Source organism: Aulostomus chinensis, chromosome 1 (genome assembly GCF_037954235.1).
Source record: "Aulostomus chinensis isolate RoL2024-O1b breed Wild chromosome 1, RoL_Achi_v1.0, whole genome shotgun sequence".
Classification (NCBI taxonomy): Eukaryota; Metazoa; Chordata; class Actinopteri; order Syngnathiformes; family Aulostomidae; genus Aulostomus; species Aulostomus chinensis.
The window spans coordinates 34,013,434-34,021,316 of NC_141320.1; the positions used below are offsets into that span (position 1 = coordinate 34,013,434).

The window sequence follows — 7,883 nt, forward strand, 5'->3', positions numbered from 1 at the left end:
CATGGAGCCACAGGTGGAGTCTGGATTCTTTTCTAGAATGAGACGGCAATGAGAGTCCTGCCAAGTGACATCACTGACATGAATGGATGACTTCAGTCACGTGACTGGATGACTTCAGTCACATGACTGGATGACTTCAGTCACATGACTGGATGACAGTGTAGATGCCAATATAGAGGTTGGGGAAATCGCCTCTGAGAATCCAGCTTGAAGCCACGCCCTCCTTGTCCTTCAAAAACCCAAATAGCGACCATCAGTCTCCCTCCAATCCTGTACTTGGTTCAATGTTGCTGTTCCATTTTGCAGCAGTAGGTGTCGCTGTGATACCAGGTTCAGTTCAAGAGTCCCAACTCCAGCTCATGTTGGTGACCTCAGTGGCAGGTAAAATGGTGCTTCAGTGGATCATGTGATCAACTCATGTGTGTCCTCACTGCTCCACAGGTCTGTCAAATGTTCTGTAAAATAGTTGGACCCAGCAGAGCTGCTAGATTAAGAGTTGATGGAGTCGTTGCAGATACCAGGGTCCAGTTCCATCCTCACTACCCCTGGTGACCATGTCAAAGTGTCCTTGAGTAAGATACTGAACCCCTAAATACTTCTGATGAGTAGGTTGGCTCCTTGCATGGCAGCCTTCAGCATCAGTGTGTGAGTGTGTGTGAATGAGAGGACATTGTTCAGCTCCTTGAGTGCTGCTGAGGTAGAAAGGCTCTGTACAAACTGAGTCCTTTTACCATTTCTTTCCTGCTTCTAGCGGTGCTGTTGTCACTTCCTGTGACCGTGGAGGGAAGGGGTCCCCCTTCAGAATAAGTTTTATATCATGATGTTACTTCCTCTTCAACATGCCTTTAGCAGACCAACTCAGAGAGCAGCACAGTGAGGTAGTGTGGCCGAGCGGTCTAAGGCGCTGGATTTAGGCTCCAGTCTCTGAGGAGGCGTGGGTTCAAATCCCACCACTGCCATCATGTCCCAGGTCACTGGAGAGGTGTGGCAGGTCTCTAACTGCCTCTCCTCTCTCTTCCACTGGTATCTTCAAACCTGTGACCAGAAGAAGAATCCTCCTGTGAGTCCACAGACCTCAGCACTGCTGCTCTGACTACCAGGTTACTTCCTGGTTATCAGAGTGAAGTCATGGTGAGGTAGTCAGTTGTTCATTTTGTTTTATGACAGAGGCCTCATTGTGAATTAAATAATTCTATTTCTTTACTTGACGTTTCACGCTGTTTCGATTGAAAAAGGCGAGTTCCTGGAGAAGATCTTCTAGGGGTCCAGGTTAAAGCGGTGCCCCAGCTGGCACCAGGCGCTGACCCAGGTCCTGCATGGGAGATACTGTCAGTTCTGTTCTGCCCTGCTCACAACCACAGGCTGGTGTTGAGGCCTGCAGCAACCAGGGCCCCAGTCACCAAGAGTATAAAGGCTGGTCATTGTGGCAGTGGGAGGAGTCAAAATGAAGACAGACCAATGTGAGCAGGACGTTCCTGGAGAAGTCATCCATCCACTTTCTATTCTTATCCTTTAAGGGTCATGGGGGGGGGGGGGGCGATCCCAGGTGACATTGTTCAAGAGGCAGGGTTCACCCTGGACAGGTCACCAGTCCATCCGGAGAAATGAGGTGGTCGGTATCATGCAACCTAAACTAAAACATTAGTCAGATCAAATTCAGATTAAAGCAAGAGTCTCCAGATCAAAGTCAGAATTCCTGATGATGTCATCAGGGCTTTGACAGTAGCTAGAATTCTGTCTTTGATCTCAGGAGGACATGAAAGAAACACAATTGAGGAAAGTAGAGGAGAACATTCAGCTTCATTAGAAACACTTGAACTGTTGAACAGTAGAATTTGTTTGAAACAGTTTACAACACTGAGTGACAGGATTGAAGAGGGGAGAGTTTTCTACTTTAAATTTAATTCTAACTTCAAAGTCAAGTCAAGTCAATTTTATTTATTTTGTGCCAAATCCCAACAGAAGTTATCTCATGACACTTTACAAGTTTATCTAATGAGACAGGTACCCTGGAAGGTATCACCTTGGCCCCCCAGCACCACCCGAAGGAACCGAGGAGGTCTCTTTGTTCAGGATCTGTCCTTTCATGCCCACATTCAGCAAATTTCGAGGACTGCTTTCTTTCATTTGTGAAACATTGCTGAGATCAGACACATCCTGTCTCAAAAAGATGCAGAAAAACTAGTCCATGCCTTTGTCACTTCCAGGCTGGATTACTGCAATTCCCTCCTATCAGGCTGCACCAGGAGGTCCCTAAAGACTCTCCAGCTGGTCCAGAACGCTGCTGCCTGACTAGAACTAGTAGAAGAGACCATGTCTCTCCTGTACTGGCCTCTCTGCATGGCTCCCTGTCAAATTTAGAAGAGAATTCAAAATTCCCCTTCTACCATCCAAGTCCTCAACAGTCAGGCTCCTTCATACCTGACAGAGCTCCTAGTCCCCTATTATCCAGCTAGAACCCTTCGCTCCCAGGATGCAGGGTTACTGGTGGTTCCTAGAGTTTCTAAAAGTAGACTGGGAGCCAGAGCCTTCAGCTATCAGGCTCCCCTCCTGTGGAACCGTCTCACAGTTTCAGTCCAGGATGCAGACACCCTCTTGACCTATAAGAGCAGACGAAAGACCTTCCTTTTTGATCAGGCTTATAGTTGGGCTGCTTAGGCTGGCCCTTAGATATGCTGCTAAAGGCTTAGACTGCTGGGGGATCTCCCATGGTGCACTGGGCTTCTCTCTCCTCCTCTCTGTCCTCCTATATGTGTCATACATAAATCATACTCATATGTATTACTAACTCGTCTCCTTCTCCAGAGCCTTCAGGCTCCCCTCATCCCAGATGTGGGTGCTGCTGGAGGAGGCTGCAGACCTGAAGAGGCTCAAGCTGCCACCCGTAGCTCCACCTGCTCACCGTCTGTCCATCAGTCTCTTCACTTCTCTCTCTCTTTATCTCTGTCCCACTCTTTCCTTCTGCATATCTGTCTTCCTCCATTATCTGTCTTTGTCTCTGCCCCGCTCTCCTGCTCTCTTTCCCTCCAACCGGTCAAAGCAGAAGGCCGTCCCCACTGATCCTGGATCTGCTCGACGTTCCTGCCTGTTAAAAGGAAGGTTTTTGTCGCCGCTGTTGCAGGATGTGCTGCTGGTGGAGAATTGTTGGGTGGAGGTTCATTGAAGGAGTTTGGTTCTAGACCTGCTCTACTAGTGAAGAGTCATGAGAGAACTTTTGTTGTGATTTGGCGCAATACAAATAAAACTGACTTGACCAGTGTCATTTGTGGTCTTTTGTAAATTGCATGCCACATGAAATTATTGTTGGTCAGTTTTCTAGCGACTGTCTCACAGTGGCAAGACAAGAACACTTCTACTTTTGATGATGACAGTTTGTTCAACACTGAACTTCATCCAGTACCATGTTGTCAAACACTGGAACCTCCACAGCACCTGAACAGGGACTTGAACCCTGGACCCTCACATTAAAAGTCTGATGCTCTACCGTCTGAGCTCCTCAGGCTCTTTCTACAGCATTTAGACAGGAACAGAAACACCTGTGAAGGTCAAACTGATGCTTTCTTGACTTGTTCAGTCCTCCATGTTAAAGTCCACCATGCTTTTGATTGGCTCTGATTCTCTGTGGCAAAATCCAACAAGAGGCTCCAAAAATGTCCTGAATGTCACAAGAATGCACAGGACAAGATGTTAGTTTCCTTCATGTCTGCAGTTCCTCCACTGGAAAGTAAAGTCAATGCTGCTCCTCTGCTGAAACCTGGGATCGGACCAGGGACCTTTAGATCTTCAGTCTAAGGCTCTCCCAACTGAGCTGGTTCAGTTCTGAGTGAGGGCCCTGCTTCTCTCATTTATAATCTCTTCCACTCTCACTAGAACTTAGAGAGGATTGGAGCTTCTGAAGTCCTGACACAAATCACACCAGGGACTCTGAACCACACAGTGAAGGAATTGGTCATCAAGGTCGATGGCAGCTTATTAAGTTCTAGCTTTTATCAAATATAAGAAATGTAAATGAATTCAACATTGATTGCATTTCCCTCCTTTCTTTGGTGCCCTCAGACTTTCTGAGAATTGTAGGAGGAACTGCTCTCTGCTCTGTGTTTGTTCTGCTCAATGGAGGAAGGAACCGAGGACCGAAGCTCTTAAGTTTTCCAGTTCCTACATCAGTGAATGGACTTTCTGTGCTGAGGAGGAACCAAAGCTACTAAGGAGGATTACAGAGTTTGTCCTTGCTGGAGTCAGTGACTTAATAGAGTCTAACAAAGGGTTGAACCTGAATGAGACAGTCACCCTTCAACATGGGGCCATGGCAGAGTGAACCAAGGACACTACAATGGGGGTGAGAGTGGAGCCATGATGGATTCACAGTTCATCACCTCCACCATCATGTGGACCACCTGATCACCTCTCCCTCAACCTCTAAATAACTCATTCCCTGACCGGGAATTGAACCCGGGCCACGGCGGTGAGAGCGCCAAATCCTAGCCACTAGACCATCAGGGACCACACTGAGCTCTCCAACAACAGAGACTATACACAATGACTCAAGAACACAGGACTCTGTGGTCTCAGCTTGAGATGCAGAGGGTCCACCAAGACCACCAGACACCTCAGCCACCTGAAGACAGTCCACCCCAGGATCAGCTTCTATGACTCAGTGGTCCAGAACCATGATGAAGCCTGATCATGAATGTGAGCAAAGCTCTTGGAACAGGCCTGCTGCCACCACAACTAAGATCCTGCAGGTCACTAGAAACTCCAGTGTCCAGCTGACAAGTGGACTTTCCTCTGATCTGTGGTGGTGCTGAGTTTAGCAAACATCTCCAACAAGAAGATGAAGGAGGCCATCAACTCCTCCAAGCTCAACATCTATACTGGCTTTACTGGGAGATCAGGAGGTCAAAGCAGATCTTCCCCCTCCACCTCAGATGGTTTCTACTCACAGAGATGAGGGACCAGTTCAAACCAGCTCCCTGGAGCTCCCTTAAGCCATTGTCCCCCTCAGCTAACATCCGGATCTGGACCTGCACCGGTGCTGACTTGTGTCTTGAGTCCCCAGAGTTTGTTGAACCAGAGAAGCTTCAACTGGTGGCGGTCGTACAACCAAGCGTGAAGGTGAGCCTGCATTGTCTGATCTGGAGCTAACAGGAATTAGCAAGTTAGCAACTGTTCTAGAGTTGCTGCTGAGTTGAATTTGAATTTATTTGTTAAAAGGTTCCAGTTTCTATGAGGTCAGGGAAGATTGGTGTGGATCCAAAGGTCCCTGGTTGGATTCCCACCTCTCACAGAGGACCTGATGCTTCACATGAGCTGTGGGATTGGTCTTTACTGCTGAGACAGAAAGAATCGTCCCACATTGGCTTCTTTTAACTGTCAACATTGGTTTGGCTCATTGGAACATTTTCAAACCCTCGTTGCTCAGATTTTACATGAATTTGATCATGACTTCAGACAAATGTTCTGTTTATTTATTAAATAATCACTTGAGTTATGAATTTAGTGAGTCAACCAGACTTGGTCAAAGATAAAAGTTAGTCTGGTTATTATTCAGTTTCCAGTCAGTAGGGACACACACACACACACACAGCCTGTCTTCAGTATAAAATGGTCTGTCACGTTCTCTCACGTTGGAAGATTTCTCTGACTCCATTGTGAATAAAGAGATTCTTCATCTGCCACCTGAGTCTTGATCCACTGATTCCTCTGATCCACCTCTTTCTGCTCCAACAAGGCTGACATGGATCAGGTGGGTCCATGTCATCCAATCAGGAGGTTTCTCCTCTCAGTTAATTTTCTACATCCCAGTTTAGATTGATTCTTCTCAGCCTGATGAAGGAGCATCTGATCAGGTGTTTGGCTGCTTGTTGGTTGTAATTCCATAGATTTTAATCTCAGATGTTACAGAATTAAGAATGCAATGGCAGTCCTGCCAAGTGACATCACTGACATGACAGGATGGCCCAGTCATGTGACTGAAGGAGCTGAGAGCTCCTACACATCATTGTTGATGGTGTCTTCCACTGTAGTCAGCAGCCACAACTCCTCTATCAACACCTGTCAGAGACCTGCTGGAGGCTCCACTGAGGTTTGAACTGGGATCACTGGATTCAGAGTCCAGAGTGCTCACCATTCCACCATGGAACCATCAAAGATGAAACGTGTGAGACAAACTATGGCACTAATCATGTATGAGGGACTGCAGTGGTTTTCTGGATCTAATTTCCACAAACAAATGATGATTTGGGGAAAGGTCTGACAAAGTCTGACAAACATACCCTGATTTTTTCACAAACAAATGATGATTTTTAGACAGTAACACAGGGCTCTTATTTTGGAGGGCCATCGGGATGTGAAATATCCCAGACCTCTGAGATCAGAGCGTTCACTTTGATCTCAGGGTCCTGAATTTGGAGGTTCCTTCTTTGGTCTCCAAGTTCCAACTCCCATCTGACTGAATCCTTTTTTTAATGAACTCCTCAGACCCTGATGATGTCAGGAAGAAATCCAGACATTCAGTTCTCATCTCAGCTGTTCTGACTGAGACGTCAAGCAGTCAGGAAAAAAGTGTTACGACCCAAAGTGGGACCTTTACAGGAGCTAACAAAGTGTCTTTTTTCCTAAACTACTTGAGGAACTGGTTAAACCAGTAAAATATGCATTTCTGTGTGCAGACCAGTGGGGAGCCTGGGTGAGTGGAAGGATGTTTACCACCAACACAGAACCCAGACTTTAGTCATGTGATGAGATGGAGACTCTGATGATGAAGTTAATGGACAAAATGTGAATTGAAAGAAAACACATTCCTTCAGCAGACTTTGATCCAACATTGAAGTTAGAGTTTGGTGGCTGCTCCATGTTGGAGGAAACCAGGCGATGTTGGACCGTCACAGGGAAGCTCCTTTGCCTCCTCTGCTGCCAGTTCAACGACTCACTCCCATCAGTGGAGAGCAGCTTCAACTGGGTTTGGAATTTACCACTGTGGATGCATAGGAATGTGGAGAAAATGTCCTTTGTCAGAAGTGGGATTTGAACCCACGCCTCCAGGAGAGACTGCGACCTGAACGCAGCACCTTAGACCGCTCGGCCATCCTGACAGACACTGAAAGTTGCAGACTGAATTAATTCATTGACAAAGTAGAATTTTTTAAATTGTTAACATTAAACACACAGTCTGAGTTCATGGCAGGAAGAAATGATTTTCATTTTTCTAAAGGACAAGAAATGAACCAGAACATTAGAACCACATTGCATCTCTTGACCAGTTTGTTACATGGGACACATTCCAGACAGGAAGGTCCTTCTGAGACTTGAACTCAGATCACTGGACCCAGAGTCCAGAGTGCTCACCATTCCACCATGGAACCAAACACAAGGAGGAGGTTCCTCTAAATACCACTTGACATCACCTGCAATCAACCTGTTGATATTTGGAGGTTCAACTTGCTCTTGTTCCGGACTACATTGCCAAAAGGAACAAGAACCGCAAGGAAATCATGGAACTCCAGATTGATTCAGGACTTTCTAACTCCATCGTATGACCTGGGAGCAAAGACTGGCCAGGCCTTCCTTAATTTATCAGTTAATTACGGCTTCAACAAACATGCCACTAAATTAAGTTACCAGAATTTCTCTCATTGAAAACCCACCAGCCTGATTTCTTGACACGACATGAAAAATTCTCCAAGAACCCACAGTTGGGTGGAAAGATACCAGGTTGACCAGGAGGAGTCCTGCTCCTGAACCATGGATGGAACAAAGTCCACTGGAAAACTCAGCAGTTCCTGACTGCCAGATCCATCCGGGAGCTTGGGTCTCCCCTTGACTGTGGTGATCCATGAGATCAAGGAGGACAGAGGGAAGAAGGATCCTGTTGGAGATCTCCTCCC

At 46.6% G+C, this 7,883-nt stretch overlaps 2 non-coding genes across 2 annotated transcripts; one reads left to right on the forward strand and one right to left on the reverse strand.

The window, feature by feature from the left end:
• Positions 1–877: 877 nt before the first annotated feature.
• On the forward strand, positions 878–959 carry trnal-uag (transfer RNA leucine (anticodon UAG)). Its single transcript has one exon. It is a non-coding gene; the product is annotated as a tRNA-Leu (tRNA).
• A 3,469-nt stretch (positions 960–4,428) lies between these two features.
• On the reverse strand, positions 4,429–4,500 carry trnae-cuc (transfer RNA glutamic acid (anticodon CUC)). Its single transcript has one exon. It is a non-coding gene; the product is annotated as a tRNA-Glu (tRNA).
• Positions 4,501–7,883: the final 3,383 nt, after the last annotated feature.